We start from the raw sequence: 26384 nt of genomic DNA, 5'->3' as shown, positions 1-26384 counted from the left end.
GCTTTACCTTGGCTGGTGATCCAATTGGGGGGGGACCCTACTTTTTTTTTGTAATTATTATTATTTATAAAATAATTATAAAAAAGGGTGACCTCCAAAATTGGATCACCAACCATGGTAAAGCTGCCAGCTGTGGTTTGCAGGCTACAGCCATCTGCTTTACTCTAGCTGGCTATCAAAAATGGGGGACCCCACGTCATTTTTTTTTTATTTATTTTTTGGCTAAATACAAGGCTAAGCACCCTTTAGTGCCACATGAAAGTCATTAAAAGGTGCCAGCTTAGAATATGTAAGAGGGTGGGACATTATACAGTGCCTACAAGTAGTATTCAACCCCCTGCAGATTTAGCAGGTTTACACATTTGGAATTAACTTGGCATTGTGACATTTGGACTGTAGATCAGCCTGGAAGTGTGAAATGCACTGCAGCAAAAAAGAATGTTATTTCTTTTTTATTTTTTTTTTTAAAGTGAGAAAAGTTTATTCAGAGGGCCATTTATTATTGCACCCCTCAAACCACCAGAATTCTGTTTGGTTCCCCTAAAGTATTAAGAAGTATTTCAGGCACAAAGAACAATGAGCTTCACATGTTTGGATTCATTATCTCTTTTTCCAGCCTTTTCTGACTAATTAAGACCCTCCCCAAACTTGTGAACAGCACTCATACTTGGTCAACATGGGAAAGACAAAGGAGCATTCCAAGGCCATCAGAGACAAGATCGTGGAGGGTCACAAGGCTGGCAAGGGGTACAAAACCCTTTCCAAGGAGTTGGGCCTACCTGTCTCCACTGTTGGGAGCATCATCCGGAGTGGAAGGCTTATGGAACTACTGTTAGCCTTCCACGGCCTGGACAGCCTTTGAATGTTTCCTCCCGTGCCGAGGCCAGGCTTGTCCGAAGAGTCAAGGCTAACCCAAGGACAACAAGGAAGGAGCTCCGGGAAGATCTCATGGCAGTGGGGACATTGGTTTCAGTCAATACCATAAGTAACGTACTCCACTGCAATGGTCTCCGTTCCAGACGAGCCCTTAAGGTACCTTTACTTTCAAAGCGTCATGTCAAGGCTCATCTACAGTTTGCTCATGATCACTTGGAGGACTCTGAGACAGACTGGTTCAAGGTTCTCTGGTCTGATGAGACCAAGTTCGAGATCTTTGGTGCCAACCACACACGTGACGTTTGGAGACTGGATGGCACTGCATACGACCCCAAGAATACCATCCCTACAGTCAAGCATGGTGGTGGCAGCATCATGCTGTGGGGCTGTTTCTCAGCCAAGGGGCCTGGCCATCGGGTCCGCATCCATGGGAAGATGGATAGCACGGCCTACCTGGAGATTTTGGCCAAGAACCTCCGCTCCTCCATCAAGGATCTTAAGATGGGTCGTCATTTCATCTTCCAACAAGACAACGACCCAAAGCACACAGCCAAGAAAACCAAGGCCTGGTTCAAGAGGGAAAAAATCAAGGTGTTGCAGTGGCCTAGTCAGTCTCCTGACCTTAACCCAATTGAAAACTTGTGGAAGGAGCTCAAGATTAAAGTCCACATGAGACACCCAAAGAACCTAGATAACTTGGAGAAGATCTGCATGGAGGAGTGGGCCAAGATAACTCCAGAGACCTGTGCCGGCCTGATCAGGTCTTATAAAAGACGATTATTAGCTGTAATTGCAAACAAGGGTTATTCCACAAAATATTAAACCTAGGGGTTGAATAATAATTGACCCACACTTTTATGTTGAAAATTTATTAAAAATTAACTGAGCAACATAACTTGTTGGTTTGTAAGATTTATGCATCTGTTAATAAATCCTGCTCTTGTTTGAAGTTTGCAGGCTCTAACTTATTTGCATCTTATCAAACCTGCTAAATCTGCAGGGGGTTGAATACTACTTGTAGGCACTGTATATTTGTTTGACATCTGTCTATCTATGTATCCATCCTTCCTAGCTTTTTTGACTGCGTGCCCGTGATTAGAGTTTCAAGCGTTTTGGACATTGTGTTTTCACTGCGTTGTACAGTACAATCGCAGTGGAAGGATTTTTAGAAATCTCCTGCCACTGTGCTTATTTTCTCCACAGCATAAACTGACATCTGGCGCTGCAGAATGTCAATTTATGCTGCAGAGAAGAGAGTTCTCCGTGGACAGAATAGAGCTAAAGTCAGCAGCAGCCTGCACCTGGATCGAGGTCATGGCCAGCTGCGTCTTCCGTGGACAACACTCACATCTCTGTAGACTCAGTGTCGCCGGATCGTGGGCACATATCCTAAAAGTTAGACATTTGCTGCTAGAGCAACATTTTTGTGATGCCTCTGGGGGTTCAAAATGCTCACAATACCCCTGAATAAAATCCTTGAGGGGTCTACTTTCCAAATTGAGGTCACTTGTGGGGGATTTCTGCTGTACAGGTACCTTTAGGGGCCCTGCAAATATGACATGGTGTCCGCAATCTATTTCAGCTTTTCCAAAATTCAAATATTGCTCCTTCCATTCCAAGCCCTCCCATTTGTCCAAACAGAAGTTTATGACTACATGTAGGGTATCACCGCGATCACAAGAATGTGGGTAACAAACTGTAAGGTCCACTTTTTGGTGATACCTCTTGAAAAGTGAGAAATTTGGTGCTAAAGCAATATTTTTGTGAAAAAAAAATAAAAATTTTCAATATGACGGCCTAATGTTATTAAATTCTGTAAAGTATCTGTGGGTTCAAAATGCTCACTATATCTCTAGATAAAATCCTTAAGAGGTCTAATTTCCAAATGGGGTCACTTGTGGGGGTTTCTGCTGTTTAGGTACCTAAGGGGTCCTGCTAATGGAACATGATACAGGCAAATCTATTTCAGCCAAATTTGCTTTCCAAAATTCAAATATTGCTCTCTGTTCCGGGCCCTCCCATTTGTCCAAACAGAGGTTTCTGACCATATGTGGGGTATCAGTGCACTCAGCAGAAACTAGGGAACACATTTTGGGTTCCATTTTGTTGTGTTACTTCTTCTAAAATAAATAAATAAATTGGGGTTAAAGAAACATTTTTTAGGTAAAATATTTTTTTTTGTTTTTTTTCATTCCATGTTGCTTTATTCCTGTGAGGCACCTGAAGGGTTAATAAACTTCTTGGATGTGGTTTTCAGTACTTTCAGGGGTGCAGGTTTTAGAATAGTGTCACTTTGGGGTATTTTCTGTCACCTAGGCCTCTCAAAGTCACTTCAAATGTGATGTGGTCCCTAAAAAAATGGTTTTGTAAGCTTTGTTGAAAAAATGGGAAATTGCTGATGAACTTTGACCCCTTCTAACTTCTAAACCCCAAAAAAAATTGTTTCAAAATTTGTGCTGATGTAAAGTAGACATGTGGGAAATTAATTTATTAACTATTTTGTGTGACATAACTCTCTGGTTTAAGGGCATAAAAATTAAAAGTTTGAAAATTGCTAAATTTTCAAAATGTTCGTCAAATTTCCGATTTTTTCACAAATAAACGCAAAATATATCGTCCTACACTTATAACTATCCTGAGCTACAATAAGTCACAAAAAAACAATCTCAGAATCACCGGGATCTACTGAAGCATTCCAGAGTTATAGCCTGTAAAAGTGACAGTGGGCAGAATTGCAAAAAATGGCCTGGGCATTAGGGACAAAACTGGCTTTGTCCTTAAGGGGTTAAAAAAAAAAAAAAAACTGCGGTCCCCCCCAATTTTGATACCAGCCAAGATAAAGCCACACGGCTGGAGGCTGGTACTGTCAGGATGGGGAGCGCCACGTTATGGGGAGCCCCCCACCCTAACAATATCAGCGAGTAGCCACCTGGAATTGCACATCCATTAGATGCGACAGCCCCAGGACTCTACCCGAATCATGAAATAAAGGGGCACCTTTCCCCTATTGGGATCACCATCAGCAATATTTAGACTAAATCAGTAGGGAGGGTAAGAATCGCTGTATGTAGGGATCAACCAAGGAGATTTTGTTCAAATCACAAACAATAATTTTATTGGTACAAAATTTATGCATACATAATATCCACACAAGACAGTGAAAAAGTTAAAACATTTAAAATATAAACAGTCAACAAACACCCCAATACACAGTTCCATGTCAGGAACCTGACACCAGGATCCCGAATAAGACTATACTAAATGTACCAATCAATATTAAATCCAGGCTAAGAAGCAGGTGTAATCTGTCACTGCAAACCATATTATGGCATATGGTTTGCAGTGACAGATTACACATATGTCCTACTTCTTAGCCTGGATTTATTGTGTGGATATTATGCATGCATAAATTTTGTACCAATAAAATTATTGTTTGTGATTTGAACAAAATCTCATTGGTTGATCCCCTACATACAGCGATTCTTTCCCTCCCTTCTGATTTAGTCCCGGGACTCTACCCGGCTCATCCCGAATTGCCCTGGTGCAGTGGCATTCGGGGTAATAAGGAGTTAGTGGCAGCTACAGTTAGGTCCAGAAATATTTGGACAGTGACACAATTTTCGCGAGTTGGGCTCTGCATGCCACCACATTGGATTTGAAATGAAACCTCTACAACAGAATTCAAGTGCAGATTGTAACACTTAATTTGAAGGTTTGAACAAAAATATCTGATAGAAATTGTAGGAATTGTACACATTTCTTTACAAACACTCCTCATTTTAGGAGGTCAAAAGTAATTGGACAAATAAACCAAACCCAAACACAATATTTTTATTTTCAATATTTTGTTGCGAATCCTTTGGAGGCAATCACTGCCTTAAGTCTGGAACCCATGGACATCACCAAACGCTGGGTTTCCTCCTTCTTAATGCTTTGCCAGGCCTTTACAGCCGCAGCCTTCAGGTCTTGCTTGTTTGTGGGTCTTTCCGTCTTAAGTCTGGATTTGAGCAAGTGAAATGCATGCTCAATTGGGTTAAGATCTGGTGATTGACTTGGCCATTGCAGAATGTTCCACTTTTTTGCACTCATGAACTCCTGGGTAGCTTTGGCTGTATGCTTGGGGTCATTGTCCATCTGCACTATGAAGCGCCGTCCGATCAACTTTGCGGCATTTGGCTGAATCTGGACTGAAAGTATATCCCGGTACACTTCAGAATTCATCCGGCTACTCTTGTCTGCTGTTATGTCATCAATAAACACAAGTGACCCAGTGCCATTGAAAGCCATGCATGGCCATGCCATCACGTTGCCTCCACCATGTTTTACAGAGGATGTGGTGTGCCTTGGATCATGTGCCGTTCCCTTTCTTCTCCAAACTTTTTTCTTCCCATCATTCTGGTACAGGTTGATATTTGTCTCATCTGTCCATAGAATACTTTTCCAGAACTGAGCTGGCTTCATGAGGTGTTTTTCAGCAAATTTAACTCTGGCCTGTCTATTTATGGAATTGATGAATGGTTTGCATCTAGATGTGAACCCTTTGTATTTACTTTCATGGAGTCTTCTCTTTACTGTTGACTTAGAGACAGATACACCTACTTCACTGACAGTGTTCTGGACTTCAGTTGATGTTGTGAACGGGTTCTTCTTCACCAAAGGAAGTATGCGGCGATCATCCACCACTGTTGTCATCCGTGGACGCCCAGGTCTTTTTGAGTTCCCAAGCTCACCAGTCAATTCCTTTTTTCTCAGAATGTACCCGACTGTTGATTTTGCTACTCCAAGCATGTCTGCTATCTCTCTGATGGATTTTTTCTTTTTTTTCAGCCTCAGGATGTTCTGCTTCACCTCAATTGAGAGTTCCTTAGACCGCATGTTGTCTGGTCACAGCAACAGCTTCCAAATGCAAAACCACACACCTGTAATCAACCCCAGACCTTTTAACTACTTCATTGATTACAGGTTAACGAGGGAGACGCCTTCAGAGTTAATTGCAGCCCTTAGAGTTTCTTGTCCAATTACTTTTGGTCCCTTGAAAAAGAGGAGGCTATGCATTACAGAGCTATGATTCCTAAACCCTTTCTCCGATTTGGATGTGAAAACTCTCATATTGCAGCTGGGAGTGTGCACTTTCAGCCCATATTATATATATAATTGTATTTCTGAACATGTTTTTGTAAACAGCTAAAATAACAAAACTTGTGTCACTGTCCAAATATTTCTGGACCTAACTGTATAAGCTGCCATTTAAGTCCTAGGTTATCCATTGCAGGCGTCTCCCCGAGATACATTCCATGATTAATCTGTAGTGAAAGTAAATAAACACACACAACGAAAAATCCTTTATTTGGAATAAAAGACAACCCCCCCCCTCATTTAGCACTTTATTAATCCCCAAACACTCATCTAGGTCTGAAGTAATCCACATGACGCTTTCAGCTCTGCTACATGAAGCTGACAGGGAGCGCCGTAGAACACGACCGCTCTGTGTCAGCTCCACGCAGTAGCTGAAGTGAGCCGCACTGTCACCGGAGACTTAACTCAGGTAGTGCCTGCATGTGTGCGGTAATGATGGGGGTGGTAATGCCTACGTGTCAGCGGTGATGATGGGGGTGGTAGTGCCTGTGTATGCGGGGATGACGGGGCCCGTGTGTGCAGGGATGATGGAGGCCAGTAACTGCAGTGACGGCAGCGCTGATCGCGGCTCACTTCTGTCACTCAGGGGATTTGCGGTCACTGGTGCATCGTTCACCGGTGACCGCAAATCAGGCTGCGACACAGACAAAGCCGCAGGATGACAGTGAAGTCGGGTGAAGTTCATCCGAGTTCATTCTCATCGCGCAACTGTATGTGTCTGCTGTCAGCGGGCATGGAGTGAGCTGAATGGCAGAGCAAGCATCCAGCGTGCATACATTCTGCATCAATTCTGCAGTCACAATACATTCACATGTGCTGCCAAATCGCTGCAGAATTATACGCATGGACACTACGCAATGTGCGCAATGTTAATAATAATAGCCAAAGTCAGTGTATAGTGTGAGGAGGGGGGGGGGCCTGAAATAATGGCGATCTCCATTTTTTTTTCCTAATCGCGCTTACAGTGGGCGGTGCATTCTGTCAGCCAATCACACACACACACACACACACACAGCAAAGTGCATTTTTTGCACATACAGCAAGGACATATGTCATTGGCTGTGTATGTCACATGTCCTCGCTAGAGATGAGCGAACCGGTCCCGGTTCGGCTCGAGGTCGGTTCGCCGAACGGATATCCCGTTCGAGTTCGGCTCGTCGAACGTTCGACGAACCGAACTCGAACTGCATAGGAAACAATGGCAGGCAATCACAAACACAAAAAAACACCTAGAAAACACCCTCAAAGGTGTCCAAAAGGTGACAAACAACTCACAACACAACACAAACACATGGGAAAGTGACAAGGACATATACTCATGCGAAAACAAAACAGCTGGACAAGGAAAAAGAGGAGGACACACAGATATATGAGTATATGCAAGGAAACATCGATTCCATTATTGTGCAACTTGAGCCCTGCTCATTTTAGGCTTCCAATCTTGATAAATTGCCTGAGCTCGCCACGAACACCTTGGGGATCTTGTCGTGTCCTGCAGCCAGCGTTCTCTCGGAACCTGTCTTCAGTGCTGCTGGGGGTCTGCTGGCAGATAAGCACACGTGTCTGTCCACTGACAATGTGGACATGGCTCTCAGAGGACTTTTCTTCCCCTGGGTCAGCCAGGGGACGGGAAAGGCACGCGTATTTTTCAGAGTGCTTCATGCAAAGCATCTTTTTCTTTTTCAAAATGGGGGTCAACTGATGCCAGTCAAGTGGGGTGTGTGTGGCCAAATTAGTGGCAACGAGGGAGACTGTGGTTGGAGTCCCCTCGCTGTGTTTCTGAAAGAACCAAGATGAACAAGTCATGGCTCTCAGAGGACTTTTCTTCCCCTGGGTCAGCCAGGGGACGGGAAAGGCACGCGTATTTTTGAGAGTGCTTCATGCAAAGCATCTTTTTCATCTTGAAAATTGGGTCAACTGATGCCAGTCAAGTGGGGTGTGTGTGGCCCAGTTAGTGGAAACGAGGGAGACTGTGGTTGGAGTCCCCTCGCTGTGTTTCTAAAAGAACCAAGATGAACAAGTAATGGCTCTCAGAGGACTTTTCTTCCCCTGGGTCAGCCAGGGGACGGGAAAGGCACGCGTATTTTTGAGAGTGCTTCATGCAAAGCATCTTTTTCATCTTGAAAATTGGGTCAACTGATGCCAGTGAAGTGGGGTGTGTGTGGCCCAGTTAGTGGAAACGAGGGAGACTGTGTTTGGAGTCCCCTCGCTGTGTTTCTAAAAGAACCAAGATGAGCAAGTCATGGCTCTGAGATGACTTTTCTTCCCCTGGGTCAGCAAGGGGATGAGAAAGGCACGCGTATTTTTGAGAGTGCTTCATGCAAAGCATCTTTTTCATCTTGAAAATTGGGTCAACTGATGCCAGTCAAGTGGGGTGTGTGTGGCCCAGTTAGTGGAAACGAGGGAGACTGTGTTTGGAGTCCCCTCGCTGTGTTTCTAAAAGAACCAAGATGAACAAGTCATGGCTCTCAGAGGACTTTTTTTCCCCTGGGTCAGCCAGGGGACGGGAAAGGCACGCGAATTTTTGAGAGTGCTTCATGCAAAGCATCTTTTTCATCTTGAAAATTGGGTCAACTGATGCCAGTCAAGTGGGGTGTGTGTGGCCCAGTTAGTGCAAACGAGGGAGACTGTGGTTGGAGTCCCCTCGCTGTGTTTCTAAAAGAACCAAGATGAACAAGTCATGGCTCTCAGAGGACTTTTCTTCCCCTGGGTCAGCCAGGGGACGGGAAAGGCACGCGTATTTTTGAGAGTGCTTCATGCAAAGCATCTTTTTCTTTTTCAAAAGGGGGGTCAACTGATGCCAGTCAAGTGGGGTGTGTGTGGCCCAGTTAGTGGAAACGAGGGAGACTGTGTTTGGAGTCCCCTCGCTGTGTTTCTAAAAGAACCAAGATGAACAAGTCATGGCTCTCAGAGGACTTTTCTTCCCCTGGGTCAGCCAGGGGACGGGAAAGGCACGCGTATTTTTGAGAGTGCTTCATGCAAAGCATCTTTTTGTTTTTCAAAAGGGGGGGTCAACTGATGCCAGTCAAGTGGGGTGTGTGTGGCCCAATTAGTGGCAACTAGGGATACTGTGGTTGGAGTCCCCTTACTGTGTTTTACATGCTTTTAGAAGGGCAAGACATGGCTTAGAGGTTGACTTTCAGCATCTGGAAACTGTTGGCTACCAAAATGCTGCCTTTCCAACCTATTTAACCGAGGATTTTCGAGACCTTATGCCCATCGCAGTGCCTCAAGAGCCGATGCCCAGGCGCCACTCCTTCTCCAACAAAGGCGTGCACGCGCTACACCAGCATGTCACACTAAACATCATTGATTCCTTGAGAAACTCTGTGTGACAGGGTGCATTTAACCACAGATAATTGGCCCAGTAAGCATGGACAGGGGCGTTACATGTCGCTGACTGGGCAATGGGTTACTGTGGGGAGAGATGGAGAAGGGTCTGCTGTACAAGTCTTGCCGTCCCCACGAGTTGTTTCAATCCTTCTTCTGTATGTAGAAGTTAATACACTGCTTCTGCCTCTTCAACCTCGTGTGGGTCCTCCACCTTGGCACAAACCCTGTGTGGTCAGGCCACCCTTCCTTGTAACTGCGCACAAGGAATACCACACACCTCCTTACTATGCTGGCAGCAGAGCTCAATGCCATCCGGCGGTCAAAGGTTTACTTTGAAATGTATGGGAAATGTGAGTCACACCGCTGAGAAGTTGTGGACGGTTAGCTCTGGAGACCGAGTTTCATCAATGGTTGTCTCCACTCAACCAGCAGCCAGGGAAGGCCGGGTGCGACAATGATGCAAACATGGGTGCGGCCCTTCGCTGTGACAATGTGACACACGTGCCTTGTGTGGTTCACATGTTGAACCTGGTTGTCCAGCAATTTTTAAAGCACTATCCTGGCCCACATGGCCTTCTGCAGAGAGCACGGTGTAACGCCTTCCTTGATCCACACACTCAGATGGGCTGTAAATGATAGGCTAGAGGGAAGCCACTCACCGAGCAGGACCCCTAGAACCCTGAAACCCTTTAACCCCTATACAGGGATTAGGAATTACACAGGGCCCAAGGTGGTTAATACATGTGGAAGGCTGCAGTTCCAGAGAATAGTAGTCAGGCAGGGTCAAAACATTAATTGAGGAACAGGAACAGAATGGGACGGCCAGGACTTAATCAGAAAACAAGCAGAGGTGAAATGCGGATCGGCCAACAAGGTACATAAACAGCAAGCAGGAAAAGTAGTCAGGTAACAAGCACACAAAATCATAAAACTGAACTGGGGGTAAAATTAACCAGAGGTTCATAGCTATGTCTGGCAGTGGTCTGCAGACAGGATGGACATAAAAAAGGGTGTGGTGTCTTCCCATTGGTTGTAGCTGAATGATGGTATTTCATCTGTGAGATACCCACCAGCTACATTCAGCCAGAGATTCTGCATCTGTCAAGGTAATGCAGCCCAGTGGGTGAGCATAACCTGCGTCCACCTGCGCCGCTGGCATCGACTCCTCTCCCATCATCAGCACTATGCATGAAAGGAACACGTTGTCACCTGGCGACCGGAGTACAAATTGACGGAGCGGACTCCGTTGGTGACTTAACAGCCGTATGCGGCAATGATGCAAACCTGGCTGCGGGCCATCGTCAGGGCAATGTGACACACGTGCCTTGTATGGCTCACGTGTCGAACCTAATTCTCCAGCAATTTTTAAAACACCATCCCGGCCTACATGGCCTTGTTTAGCGGGCACGCTCGCTATTTGCTCACTTCCATTGTGCGCACACAGCAGCTCAACAACTTTCGTCGCTACAGAAGTTTTTAGGTCTGGTGGTTAAACGCCTGAAATGCGATGTGCCGACACGCAGGAATTTGAATCTGCACATGTTGCAGCATTTGTGGCAGCACCGCCGAACCCTGCTGCAATACGTTATGACATATAGCCTGGGATAACTTGATCCAGAGGTGGTGCAGATCACGCTGCTGGAGTGGTGTCAGATCAAGGACCTATGCACCCTGCTACACAGTTTACAAATGTCAACGAAGATGTTTAGCACTGGCAATGTCATTCTCAGCGTGACAATTCTGGTCATCTACATGATGGAGCACACTGTAATTATTATTCGGAGTCAGGTGTTGGGACAAGAGGAAGGGGAGGAAGTACAGGAGGAGTCATATGCGGAAGGGATAACAAGATCTACGAGGTCCAGATGGTCAGCGGCACCTAGGCGGCAGTCATGGTGAGGGAGAGGGATTAACAAGGGCGCATAGTATCAGCAAAAAGTGTTGAGGAAGGTGCAGGAGCCCATGAAGAAATGGAGGACGAACTGGCGATGGGCATGGAAGACTCAGCAGATGAGTGAGAGCTTGCTCACATTTCGGTTGTGCGAGGTTGTGGGGAGAGGGCAGAGGAAGGAGGCACGATTCTCACCTCTCTGCCACCAACACACCAAGGACTTGGTCCTCCTGGATGCACAAGACACATGAGCGCCTTCTTGCTGCACTACCTACAACATGACCCTCGGATTGTACGAATTCAAAGTAATCCTGAATACTGGGTTGCCACACTGTTAGATCCCCGGTACAAGACAAAATTTGGCGAAATAATTCCTGCCATAGAAATGGACGCACGTATACAGGAGTATCTGCAGAATGTGGTACGCAATCTTAGATCTGCTTTTCCACTAAACACCAGTGCTGCACAGAGTGAATCTCAACGTTTTGTCATGGATAGGAGGAAATGGTCTTTTACTTGTCCACATCTGAGGGACCAAGGGCTGGCTGCTGTGCTGAGATGGCATTGAGTACGGTGTCCCTGCAGAGTTGCACTTTTGGTCATATACCAAAATGAGTTGAAAAAGGACAGATGCTGGTGGAAAGGGGAACAGGTGTGTTGGAAAGGGGAAAAAAGTTTTGGTCCGTGGATTTGGTGGTTAAGCAACAGTAACATTTGCTGAAGAAACACCATCTGTTACAGTGGGACTGGCAGATTTGGATAAGGTGGTATATACTATGTTACCGCTATATAACGAAAATTAATAAGAAAAGAAAGAGAAAGGTATATATCCCCATCAGCAGTCAGTGTCCACCGTGCTCCCAGTTGGAAAAGGAGAGGTTGGCAACTGGAAGGATTGGTGGAGGATACAGAGCTGTGTGGCTATGAAACTAATAGTAGCCTGAACCGAGTTAGACGCCATTCGGATCTGGAGACTGGGAGCCCTGTTAGCGTCACAGGGTCCACATGCCCACCCAGCCCAGGAACTCCCTGTTAACAACACAGGTGCCATTGAGTACGCTGACCGTGTGCGTAGGGGCCACACCTGTGGACAGCAGGCGCATCAGCAGCAGCAGGCCTGTTAATGCCACTGGGCTGCACAAGCAGGACTGGTAGGACAGTGGTAGAACTGTGGTGGTGGCCTGCATCGACACCCTATCCCTGCCTACCTCTGGCCTAAAGCCGCAATGGGTTCAACACATGGAGGTGTGCTCTTTCGGAGCATAATAGAAGACTGCGCACCTCCTTGTTGGCTCCAGCCCCTTTTATAACCTGGGTCCGCCCCAAACCAGGGTGAACCACAATGCACCTCCTGGAGACAAAAGTAGAGTGACACGTCATGAGTGGCATAACTAGCGTCCTATTTGGAACCGCAACTTCAATGATGACCTCATGGCTGCCATGACCCAAACACCTCACCAGTCATCGTCTGACCATCAATAATGCGGTGACAAGTCATAGGGGTGGGCCTCTGCAAGCCATTTGGGAGGACACCTGATGCCCTGTGGTCTATATGGGACCCCCACATCAGGGGCAGGGCCAAAGAGTTCATTACCGGACCTAGTCTCTGATGCAGTAAGTGCCTGACCATGCTCAGTAGCATGAAATACAGTCTCTGAAAAAAGACTATCAGCTTTAGCATGGTACAGTCAGGCAGAGCTTACTCACTAGACGAAACACTGTAGTTAGGCTGCGGCTGGGGTAAATCGGCACACGCATGCGCACTAGCTGCCTCTCCACACTTAGACGTGGAGGAGAAATTGCTCTTCGGGTGTGAACTTGGAGATGCTGTCTATGAACAGAAGGAAAAGCTAAAGGAAGCCTCACATTCTATCCCTCCAAATTATCAAATGCAGCAATGAATTCCCTGAGTTTGCTATAACATTAGCGTAGCAAAATGTGCATGAGGGTGTCATGTAGAGGTGCTAGAAATAGCTTGGCACTAGTGGGGCACTAATGGAATACAACAGCCAGTTCTATGATGCCACTAAATGGCAGTATTTTTTGCTATCATTATAGCTTATTAAAAACAGAGCAGGAGGGTGTCATGCAGAGGTGCTGCACATAGATTTGCACCAGTGGGGCACTAATGGAATACAACAGCGAGTTCTATGATGCCACTAAATGGCAGTATTTTTTGCTATCATTATAGCTTATTAAAAACAGAGCAGGAGGGTGTCATGCAGAGGTGCTGCACATAGATTTGCACCAGTGGGGCACTAATGGAATACAACAGCGAGTTCTATGATGCCACTAAATGGCAGTATTTTTTGCTATCATTATAGCTTATTAAAAACAGAGCAGGAGGGTGTCATGCACAGGTGCTAGAAATAGCTTTGCACCAGTGGGGCACTAATGGAATACAACAGCCAGTTCTATGATGCCACTAAATGGCAGTATTTTTTGCTATCATTATAGCTTATAAAAAACAGAGCAGGAGGGTGTCATGCACAGGTGCTAGAAATAGCTTGGCACCAGTGGGGCACTAATGGAATACAACAGCCAGTTCTATGATGCCACTAAATGGCAGTATTTTTTGCTATCATTATAGCTTATTAAAAACAGAGCAGGAGGGTGTCATGCACAGGTGCTAGAAATAGCTTTGCACCAGTGGGGCACTAATGGAATACAACAGCCAGTTCTATGATGCCACTAAATGGCAGTATTTTTTGCTATCATTATAGCTTATTAAAAACAGAGCAGGAGGGTGTCATGCACAGGTGCTAGAAATAGCTTGGCACCAGTGGGGCACTAATGGAATACAACAGCCAGTTCTATGATGCCACTAAATGGCAGTATTTTTTGCTATCATTATAGCTTATTAAAAACAGAGCAGGAGGGTGTCATGCACAGGTGCTAGAAATAGCTTGGCACCAGTGGGGCACTAATGGAATACAACAGCCAGTTCTATGATGCCACTAAATGGCAGTATTTTTTGCTATCATTATAGCTTATTAAAAACAGAGCAGGAGGGTGTCATGCAGAGGTGCTGCACATAGATTTGCACCAGTGGGGCACTAATGGAATACAACAGCGAGTTCTATGATGCCACTAAATGGCAGTATTTTTTGCTATCATTATAGCTTATTAAAAACAGAGCAGGAGGGTGTCATGCACAGGTGCTAGAAATAGCTTGGCACCAGTGGGGCACTAATGGAATACAACAGCCAGTTCTATGCTGCCACTAAATGGCAGTATTTTTTGCTATCATTATAGCTTATTAAAAACAGAGCAGGAGGGTGTCATGCAGAGGTGCTGCACATAGATTTGCACCAGTGGGGCACTAATGGAATACAACAGCGAGTTCTATGATGCCACTAAATGGCAGTATTTTTTGCTATCATTATAGCTTATTAAAAACAGAGCAGGAGGGTGTCATGCAGAGGTGCTGCACATAGATTTGCACCAGTGGGGCACTAATGGAATACAACAGCCAGTTCTATGATGCCACTAGGTACACTGACTGTTTGCTAGTATATTGGCTTAGTTAAAAAGAGTTTGAGTGTGCAATGCAGGCAGACGTGCTGCAAATATCTTTGCACTAGTGGGACAATACAGAAGTACAATAGCCACGTTTAGGATGCCACTAGGTACACTGACTGTTTGCTAGTATAATGGCTTAGTTAAAAAGAGTTTGAGTGTGCAATGCAGGCAGACGTGCTGCAAATATCTTTGCACTAGTGTGACTAGACAAAAGTACAATAGCCACGTTTAGGATGCCACTAGGTACACTGACTGTTTGCTAGTATAATGGCTTAGTTAAAAAGAGTTAGAGTGTGCAATGCAGGCAGACGTGCTGCAAATATCTTTGCACTAGTGGGACAATACAGAAGTACAATAGCCACGTTTAGGATGCCACTAGGTACACTGACTGTTTGCTAGTATAATGGCTTAGTTAAAAAGAGTTTGAGTGTGCAATGCAGGCAGACGTGCTGCAAATATCTTTGCACTAGTGTGACTAGACAAAAGTACAATAGCCACGTTTAGGATGCCACTAGGTACACTGACTGTTTGCTAGTATAATGGCTTAGTTAAAAAGAGTTTGAGTGTGCAATGCAGGCAGACGTGCTGCAAATATCTTTGCACTAGTGTGACTAGACAAAAGTACAATAGCCACGTTTAGGATGCCACTAGGTACACTGACTGTTTGCTAGTATAATGGCTTAGTTAAAAAGAGTTGGAGTGTGCAGAGGACAGGAGGGTACAGTGTCAGGATTGTGGGGCTCTGGGTAGAGGAATGGAAGCCTGCCTTTCTATTCCCTCCTAATGGGGAAATGCAGCGACGAAATCCCTGACCTTGGCTACACAGACGCTGTTTCTGTTTTCAGGACCTGTCACCTATGGCTCTGACCCTGCCGGTACGAGCCCTTAAAAGGACTGATATAAAGTGCTCTCCCTAAGCTGTCCAGTGCTGTGTATGGAGCGCATACAGCTGTATCGGCGATAGGACAAAGGACGGAGCTGCGCCAGTGATGTCTGACACCAAGGACGCAGAAGAGATAATGGCGTCCGGACGGGCAGATACTCGTTTTTATAATGCAGGGACATGTGACATGGACATCCTATCACACATGCCGTTGCTTCTCTGGCTAAAAGTCCACTTAGCTGTGTGTGTGTCTGGGATTGGCTGACATGCTGGCCCGCCCCACAAGACGCGCGCGCTTAGGGAAGGAAGACAAGGAAAAAAAAAAAAAAATGGCGATCGCCATTATACAAACAGCAGTGATCTGAAGGCGCTGTTCCCGCACACTATACACTGAAATGTCATAATAGTGTGAGTCACAGAGTAACTTACACTATTACAGCGGAAAGCCAGCTAGGAATTAGCTGTTTTTTTGCTGCCTGAACCGTTCTCGAACGTTTCTAGAACTATTGAGCTTTTGCAAAAAGCTCGAGTTCTAGTTCGATCTAGAACAGGCCCCAAAATCACTCGAGCCTAGAACTGGAGAACCTCGAACCGCGAACCGCGCTCAACTCTAGTCCTCGCCCTATAAGGACTTCTGAGTAGTTTCACTTTTGGACACCGTAGGAGTTTACTCTGTGTATATGTATTTCATACCAGAACTGGCTCACCTGGATCACTCTGTGCACCTCCTGATTTGTCCTGTGGCTTCTACGCGGGTAAGCTGAACCTTTTTTTGTGTTTTCTATGTGTTTGTGTTTGCCTGCCATTGTTTTCAATGGGGTTTGAAGGTGTTTATCGAACGTTCGTCGAATGTTCGACGAACACACCCACCGTTCGACGAACCGAACTGAACTCGAACATGGGGGGGTAGCTCATCTCTAATTGTGAGGAGTTTAAAGATTAAAAAACACATACTTTCCCCTCACCCATGACAGCACCAGAGAGGGATCCGTCCAGCGAGGACAGGAAACCATTCTGAAATAAAAGGGCGGTACCTCTCCCCTTCGTCAATTGATTTCCTGTCCTTGATGGGAGACCTTGTTCTGAACTACAGTAGATAGATTTTCGGTCTGGTTGAGCGCTATTGAATGGGCTGACAGGTTGTTATAGTGATTTGATTTTATTATTAAAATAATAAAAAACTCCTGTTTGTTACATACAACGCGTTTCAGCAAAATATCTGTTGCTTTCCTCAAATATACCTGAGGAAAGCAACAGATATTTTGCTGAAACGCGTTGTATGTAACAAACAGGAGTTTTTTATTATTTTAATAATAAAAGCAAATCACTATAATAACCTGTCAGCCCATTCAATAGCGCTCAACCAGACCGAAAATCTATCTACTATATGCTTACTCCCGACAAGGGAATTCGGTTAGAGCTGCTGAGTGGACCAGGACCTGCCAGATCTAACGTGAAATCTCCAGCTGAAGGACGGTGGATCGCACAGGCGCTCCAGGATCCAAGGTGCCGGTGAATCCTAGGAGCCAGCAGCGATACCTAACTCTGACTCCTCCAGCAACGGAACATCAGCGGTGATAATAGAAACCCCCTACCCCGGAGGATATATCTATCTATCCATCTACCACCGGGGTTGTGCGAGGGCGCACAACCTCTTCAGGTGAGCAAAACCATAACTGTACTAAATACATTTTCAGCTCACGGGTGCTTCTCATATGCGCTACTATATATTTTTCAGTAACTTGTTCTGAACTACGGCGGTTAGAAGAAACTGTATTTACCCAGCCCCGTCCGGTGTCCGGAAAAGCAGGGTGAGTCCTGTGGCGCCGTTCTTCTGGGCTGGAAGCGCCGTCCACCAGCCCTTAGGGAGCCTGGTGTCCATGCGGGGGTGTACGGCAGGGCCCTTCCGGGGGTCCAGACCGCCACTCTGTCTTCCCCCCTTGTGCTCCCCTGCTGGCTAGGACTTCCGGATGTGGCGCGCTCTGGGATGCGCGCAAGGCATGCGGGGTAACGGAGGCGTGCTTGACATGACGTCACATGAAGAAGATGGCGACGCCCATGCAGCAGCAGTGGCGATGTTCCAGGGCACCGCAGTGGCGATGACGCCCATGGTCTGGACACCGCTGGGCCCATGGAAGCGGGGGGGACTGGAAGGCGGAGGATCGCTGTTTCAAGGTGCTTGTGCCTACATCCCAGGAGGGATTCAGAAAGGCAGCAGCACTCTCCGTAGCGCCGGCAGCATTGTTGTAAGAACAGTCACCGTTCTAGTGACACTGGTTGACCCGGCCACGGCAGCCAGAAGGGCAGATCTTCTTGCGGCTCCACAACTTCTGCGAGACCTGTGGATGTCTGACGAAGCCTCCAGACCCAGTACCCTTTATCTCCTGTGGTGGGTGAGTGATCTTCGTGAATGTCATCTTACCCTTAGGTCCCTTGTGGTTCCCCCCATTAAGTGGCTCCTAAAACCCCATAAGGAGTGTCCTCTGTGCAGTGAGCCAATGTGGCCTATGGGCCTAGTGTTGGAGTCCCCTAGTGTGGGGCATTTATGGCAATGTTTATGCTTCACTCTTGGATGGCGGCATGAGAGTTAAAAATGTGTCTTCATTGTGATCTTGCTGATAGCAGTCATTATATCATGCAGCCCTTCCTTTGTAGTAAACAGCAGCAGCCTCCACGGTTGGCAACAAAACCCCTATGACAGTCCATTCCTACAGAATGACAGGTACACAGTGACAGCTCGTTATTGACACCTGTCACTAACAGAGGGGGCTGGTTACTGACAGTTACGGCACTCACTCTCCGTGGCCTGTATGCATGCGCTCCTGTATGGCCAGTCCTGTATGCACGCTCACCATGTTAGCCTCCACTGCTATGCAAATAGCAGGTCCAGCACTTTTAAACATTGTTCAACACTTTGCATAAGTCTGTGGAATCCTGGGAGACAATAGTCTGGTGAGATGAGACAAAAAAATGTAACTCTTTCGAGGCCATAATACACACCATGTTTGGAGGCAAAAAGACGACTCACCAAAAAAAAAACAAAAAAAACCCTCCATTAATGACGTTTTGCTACTGGCCTTGCCGTTAGCACACAGAGTTAGTGATTACAAGCCTTATCGGTAGTACAGCCCTACACTCAGGTATCAATAATGGGGTCCTATTACTACCTGCTCCGGCCTTCTCCCAAAGGACGCCTCTCGGTCCCATAGCACGCAGGTGATAGTTCCTCCCTCCTTGCGGCCCTCCTACAAATGCTGGGGTACACAGATTCACGCGTACAATGTCCATAGGGCCTTGCTTCTATTCGTCTCAGTGACACATAGTGTGAGAGAAACACAGTCCTTATTCATGGCCTTCAATGTAGTAGGAAAGGTCTGTGGGTGTCAATCCGCACTGTCTCTCAGTGGATTAGGGAGTCCATTGCTTTAGCCTACTCCTCTAGTGGGTCTGCCATTCCTGAGGGCATAAGGGCCCTTCCGCCAGTGTGGTGTCGACCTCCGGGACTGAGAAGATACAGGTATCTATTGACCGGATTGTAGGACCGCTCCCTGGTCCTCACACTCTACGTTTCTCTGTCACTATCGGTTGGATCTATCCTCCTCGGCTGACCTCTCGTTTTGTGGATGGATGCTTGAGACGATAGTCCCTCCCTAATGCGTTATTCTCTGAAAATCTCTCACGTGGTGCTGTCATGGGTGGGGGGAAAACACCTAGGTTACTTAACGGTAGCCGTTTTTTCCAGAGCCCATGACAGCATCCATATAATCCCTCCCTTCTCACCCTTAGTGTGCACTATTTCAGGTGTGCATGTGTGTGTTATAGTTGGTGTTGGAAAAACGTTTTTTGTGACGCAACAGCGATCTTGCTAGCAATGTTGCTGTGTGTGACATCCAGCAACAAACTGGCCCCTGCTGTGAGGTCGCTGGTTGTGGCTGAATGTCCTGGACCATTTTTTAGTTGTTGCTCTCCCGCTGTGAAGCACACATCGCTGTGTGTGACAGCGATAGAGCAACAACTGAATGTGCAGGAAGCAGGGAGCTGGCTTCTGTGGACGCTGATAACCAAGGTAAATATCGGGTAACCAAGAAGCCCTTTGCTTGGTTACCCGATATTTACCTTAGTTACTAGCGTCCTCCGCTCTCAGGCTGCCAGTGCCGGCTCCCTGCTCCCTGGACACGTAGCCAGAGTACACATCGGGTAAATAAGCAAAGCGGTTTGCTTATTAACCCGATGTGTACTCTGGCTAGGAGTGCAGGGAGCCAGCGATAAGCAGTGTGTGCTGGTAACCAAGGTAAATATCAGCGCTTGGTTACCCGATATTTACCTTAGTTACCAAGCGCATCATCGCTTCCACGCGTCGCTGCTGACTGGGGGCTGGTCACTGGTCGCTGGTGAGATCTGCCTGTTTGACAGCTCACCAGCAACCCGTGTAGCGACACTCCAGCGATCCCTGCCAGGTCAAGTCACTGGTGAGATCGCTGGAGCGTCGCTTAGTGTGACGGTACCTTTAGGCATGCATAAAAGTGCAGTCAACAATAGTTTTGTGCACCCTTGAATTGAAGGGCACAGATGAATAGAGGCCAAACGAGGTTCAAATTAACTTTGCTGCCTCATTATTGAATGGATCTTTTGAGGGTTTCACCTGAATCACGTATTTTGGAGATGTAAATGGAAACCTTAAAGATAGTACTCAGCATAGAGCACAGGATAAATGTGAGCTGATCCAAAATATTCTGTACCTCAAATTGCCACCAAAAGCATTCCGCTGTAAATACAAAAAACAAGTCCCCACTGTGGGCTTTCCCACAAATAAAGAAATCCAACAAAATCTGCACTTCCAAATCCAAATGTGCACCACTACATGCCTAAACCACAGTTAATGTCTAACATTTTGTGACACACACCTGTAGTGTCAATATGCTCACTGTACCCTTAGATGAATTCATTATGATACAGTTTGTAAAATGGTGTCACCTGTGGGGGATTTCTGCTGTTCTGGCACCTCAGTAGTTCCTGCTTACGTGGAGGTTATTGGCGTACGCAGGAGAAATTGCACAATAAACTGTATGGTCCATTTGTTTCTTATTTGCCCTTATAAAAATTAAAAACTTGGTGCTAAAACAACATTTTAATGAACAAAATGTAACTATTTTTTCTGCACCACATAATGGCACGTGTGATGTCAATATGCTCACTGCACTCCTAGATGAATTTATTGAGGGGTGTAGTTTGTAAAATGGGGTCACTGATGAGGCGTCAAGGGTTCTGACAATGTGACTTGGCACCTCCAAACCATTCCTACTAAATTTGAACTCCAATGTTGTGCTCCTTCCCTTCACTTTGCATTGTGCCTCAAAAGTAGTTTTTGACCACATTTGAGGTATTGGTGAACTTAAGAAATTGTGTAGCAAATTGTTTGGTCCATTTTTTCCTGTTACCCTTTTTGAAAATTAAAACTTTGGGGCCAAAGCAATATTTTAGTTGGAAAACTAGTAAATTTTCATTGCCCAATGTTATAAAAATTCAGTGAATCACGTGAGTTAAAATTTTTCACTATACCCACAAATGAATACCTGAAGAGGTGTAGTTTCGATAATGGGTTCACTTGTGGGGAGTTTCTGTTGTTTTGGCATGTCAAGGGATCTTCGAATGTGACATGGTGTCCGCAATCTATTCCAGCCAAAATGGTGCCCCAAAATTCAAATAGTGCTCATTCTCTTCCAAATAATGCCATGTGCCCAAACAGTAGTCTTTCACCACATAGAGTATCCCTGTATTCAGGAGAAATTGCACATCAAATTTTATGGTCCACTTTCTAATGTTACTCTTCTGAAAATAAAAAAATAGGTGTTAAAGTAACATTTTTATGGTAAAAATGTATTTTTTAACTTTCACAATCCTAATTTCTAAAATTCTATGAAGCTCTTGTGGGTTCAATATGCTCACCACATCTCTAGATAAATTCCTTGAGGGGTGTAGTTTCCAAAATAGGGTAATTTGTGAGGGGTTTACACTTTTTAGCCATATCAGCGCCTCTACAAACAGGACATGGCATCCACTCTCTATTCCAGCCAAGTTTACGCTTCAAAATTCAAATAGCGCTCCTTTAATTCCCAGCCCTGCCATGCACCCAAGCAGTAGTTTCCCACCGCATATGGGGTATTGCAGAAAATACACACAAATTTACTGTCCATTTTCTGCTGCTAAAGCAATATTTTTGTGGGAAATTTTTCATATTTTCCTTCCACATTGCTTTAGTTCTTGTGAAGCACCCAAAAAGGTAAAAAAAAACTTTCTGCCGGTTTAAGAATATTGTCATTTTTGGGTATTTTCTCTTCCCTAGGCTTCTCAATGTCACTTCAAATGTGATGTGGTCCATAAAAATAATTTGCTTTGAAGATTTTGTTGGAAACATGAGAAATTGCTGGCAAACTTTGAACCCTTCTAACTTCCTAACAAAAAAAAAATATAAAAATTGTGCTGATGTAAAGTAGAGATTTGGGAAATGTTATTCAGTAACTATTTGGAGGGATATAACTATCTGGTTTAAGGGCATAAAAGTCGAAAGTTTGAAAATTGCAAAATTTTCACCAAAATTCCAATATTTTGATAAACTTTTAACCTTTCTAACTTCCTAATAAAGTAAGTTTAAAAAAATGATACTGATGTAAAGTATATAAGTGGTAAATGCTATTTATTAACTATTCTGTGTGATATAACTATTAAAACTTTGAAAATCACTACATTTTCAACATTTTCACCAAAATTACGATATTTTCATGAATAAACGCAATCAAAACAAAAAAAAAAAAACAACCAAAAAAAAAAGACCTACATTTTCCACTAACATGAGTTGCATCATGTCATGAAAAAACAATGTCAGAATCACCGGGATGCGTTGAAGTGATTCAGGGTTATAACCTCATAAAGGGACACTGGTCAGAATTGAAAAAATTGGACTGGTCAGGAAAGTGAAAACAGGCTGAGGGGTGAAGGAGTTAATAAAAATCTACAAGGTTAGTATTTTTTTTTACGCTCACTTAACAAGGTTTATGGATAGTAAAGAGGATAGTATATGGCACTGTTTACACTATGCTACCACCATAACTTTAGCAGGCATAGTACAAATCAACCAGAGTACCCCCACTACAATATTGAAGCCACAGTGCCTCCATACCAGTCACAAACAATTATTTGCGCTGTCATATCCTATCTTGCTTTGATGCAAGCATGAAGTTACGGCCAATGCCTAATAACAAACGGTTGGCACAGGATCTCTTCCCAGAATATTATTTCACGAGAAGATACTCCCTATGCCTATGGGGCAACACCAGCAATCCATGACTGTCTGACTCCTGCTGAATCATCAAAGCTTTACAATAATGACGTACTGTTTTGTAAGGATCACGACATGTCTGAATATTTCATAAGTTAGAGAAAGGTCTCAGCCAAACTTTCCCAGGAACCTGAGTGGCAAATCTTCACTGTTTAGCTGTGCTTCAGCCTAACACTTATCACTATATAACTAGGCTGCTTTCTCAGTAAGGACTCTGGGATATATAAATGACAATTACTGTGGGCAATTCAAATTGTCTCTTCAGGGAGGAAGGAGACGAACTCTAGTGCCACCTATTGGAAGTAGCAATCCTAAAAGTCAAAGTGGCCCTTTAACAAGCCTTTTCATATGATTTAGGATTTATACCAGACCAGAACCTCAATTTGCAGACACAGTGTTTTGGGATGATTGTCCCTTGTCAGTGCAAAGTATGAGATCTGATCTGGCTTTGAGAAGCTAAAGTGGAGTATAAGGGTAGACCTTTTCTTTTTGCGGAGACTGACAAACCAATCTGGCTGTCAGTGGTGAAGAGTCTTATTCAGTCATGCACCATAAGGCTACATCCATACATTCATGAGATTCGTCCATGCACTGGCCATTGTTTCTTTTCTCAGGCAGCACACAGCCTCTTATAGTTTCATTGATCTATACAGACATTCATTTTATAAACATGTCCTTATCTCTGGTCCATGATACTCAGGGTATGTCCTATTCTCATCCATTTTGCAGATTAGACTTAAGGGGGCTTTACACGCTAGTGATATCGGTACTGATATCGCTAGCGTGCGTACCCACCCCCATTGTTTGTACGACACGGGCATATCGCTGCCCGTCACACAAAAAAATAGCGCTCCCTCGTCACATGGCTTACCTGCCCTGCGACGTCGCTCTGGCCAGCGATCCGCCTCCTTCCTAAGGGGGCTGGTTTTTCCGCGTCACAGCGACGTCACACGGCAGGCATCCAATAGAAGCGGAGGGGCGGAGTTGAGCGGGACGTAACATCCCGCCCACCTCCTTCCTTCCGCATAGCCAGTGGAGGCAGGGAAGGAGATGTTCCTCGCTCCTGCGGTGTCACACACAGCGATGTGTGCTGCAGCAAGAACGAGGAACAACATCGCTAATGAGAGGTAAATGATTTTTTGTTTTAGGACGACCTCTTCGCGGCAAACGACTTTGGCCGCTTTTGCGATTGTTTTAGGTCGCTCATAAGTGTCACATGCTGCAATATCGTTAATGACGCCGGATGTGCGTCGATAACGACGTGACCCCAACGATAAAACATTAACGATATCGTAGCGTGTAAAGCCCCCTTTAGACCTTAAAATCCATGGGAATCTGTGAAATCTAGGAAGCTAACACTTCTACATCAGTTTTCTCTCCTTGGTTCATCTGTTTATCACTGATTAATTGTAAAGAGTCATTGGATAAATAAAAGTACAGTCTATCTGCTCAATTTATAATAACGGATGTAACATGGAGGCAAACCTGATGACCCACACAAGAATGGTCCTTTTTACATGGATGTAAGAATAGAGATGGTTGTGTGAATGCAACCTTAAAAGAAGAAATAGCTGATCAGATTTTGCTAGTGTGTGACTAATGTGGATGCATACTAACATGTATTTATTCAGTTATCTTTATTTTAGTGGATCCTATAGGCCAGTTATAGTACACTATATTGTATGCAGGCTTTATAAAGCGTGCCGGAATTTCAATATCTATCATTCCCAGAAATACTTTGCAGCTAAACATGAGCTCGCACCCCTCACATGCTGCCTGGAGTTTGGGCTGCATCTCACATATTAGCTCATTAGTATAGGATATATGTATACTACACTTTCTTACTCTCGCTTTTCTAATAGTGTCGATTCCTGCGTTGAATCCCCTAGACATCTGTAAAAGTTATTTATTACATGTGATTGTTTATTCTGGGCTCAACAAGCTCTTTCTATTCCCATCTTTTCTATATAGGTTATATACATGCCCAGGGAATAGTCCCGTGCCGTCACTAACCTGGTGGGGCAGCCTTGGTCTCCGCAGGTCTCAAGAGTCCTTTGCTGTAGGATTATTTCTCACTGTCACACAGTAAATCATATACAATGTTAAATGTATATAAGAGATGTAGGAGACTATTATCTTATAGTCAGAAGACACTTACTTTTTGTGGATAAGTCATTTATATAGAAAGTTGCTGATTTTGCTGCCTTTCTTTTTTTCTGATCCTCATTGCATTTCTTGCCTGTTCTCCTATATCCCAGTCTTAGTCCGTTTCCCATGAGTTCCTCCCTTGGTCTTGGACCATCCTTCCACTCTCCAGTTGAGACATGCTCCTTAAGTCTCACGCCCAACTCATGCTTAGACAGCATAGATAGGAATGTTTCCACTCGCCTCTCCCAGTCACTTCATAGCAAACATCCTTCAAATTCAGCCTGGGGTATATTACAAAAGCAGAAAAATGTGTTTTCCCTTGACATGTCTTTTTTTTTTCTTATTTACCTATGTTAAAATTCCAGCATTTATTTGTTTTACATTGTATAGCGGTTTTCTTTTCACACTTAGTTCCTGGCCCACCCCTTATCTGTGTCACAGGCCAGCAATCGGATGGCTGAGTGACGTTGATAAAGCAAATTACTTTTAATAGAACTCTGCAGAGGATACTGACCACGAAACCTCATTCCCGTCAGTCTGTTTACCAGTCCAGCTTCTCACAGAAAAGAACAGACAAGATGTTCCCTATTATAACTCTGGTACCGCACATTATAAAAATGTGTTCTGTATCAAGGGGGATTTCATAGAGAAGGTTAACCAATTGTTATCAGTCAGCAGATACAAAAGTATTGAATTAGAAGTATTCTTACTAGCAATTTGCATAATTCTTAATGTAATGTTTATATTGATGAAGCAGAGCATAGCTTCCAATTTGACACAGCTCCTCACTTTATATAAGATTGCATATACATCCTATGCATTCTCCTGCATTACTAAATAATATACTCCTCAACATAGAAATTGCAACCCCAAGAAAGAAAATATGTTCAATTACGAAAACCAAAGGATATTCAAATGATGAAAAAATGGAAACAAGATTTTCAAAATATACCGATTTATTCACACAGGTAATATTTTTTTCAAATAATTTGAAAAAAAAAAAGGCATACGGTCCCCCCATTTTTGATAATCAGCCACGGTAAAGCAGACAGGTGAGGGCTGGTGTTATCAGGATGAGAGGAGCCATGGATATTGACCCCCCCCCCCAACCTAAAAATATACCCTCTATTTTGATATCTGGCCATGGTTCTTCTTTTAATTGAGCTATTTCTTTCAAAGGCTGAAGTTGAAAAGGCTACAAAAGACTGAACATTTACACAGGAAGTCATTTTTACATTGCAATGTATATTTTAGTACTT

At 44.7% G+C, this 26384-nt stretch overlaps 1 protein-coding gene across 2 annotated transcripts in view; it reads right to left on the bottom strand.

The window, feature by feature from the left end:
- The window catches only part of LOC142246569 (leukotriene B4 receptor 2-like), a 46262-nt gene extending 21004 nt beyond the window's left edge, over positions 1 to 25258 (bottom strand). Inside the window, exons 1-3 of one of the 2 annotated variants that reach the window (XM_075319644.1) lie at positions 25136 to 25258; positions 24991 to 25052; positions 21215 to 21412 (exon numbers count right to left, since the gene is read on the bottom strand). The gene's annotated coding sequence lies outside the window, so the exon portion shown is untranslated. The remainder of the gene's footprint in view (positions 1 to 21214; positions 21413 to 24990; positions 25053 to 25135) is intronic. The other variant, XM_075319637.1, reaches the window with a different exon arrangement.
- Positions 25259 to 26384: the final 1126 nt, after the last annotated feature.

This window comes from Anomaloglossus baeobatrachus, chromosome 1, assembly GCF_048569485.1.
Source record: "Anomaloglossus baeobatrachus isolate aAnoBae1 chromosome 1, aAnoBae1.hap1, whole genome shotgun sequence".
NCBI lineage: Eukaryota > Metazoa > Chordata > Amphibia > Anura > Aromobatidae > Anomaloglossus > Anomaloglossus baeobatrachus.
This window is presented reverse-complemented; position numbering and strand designations above follow the sequence as displayed.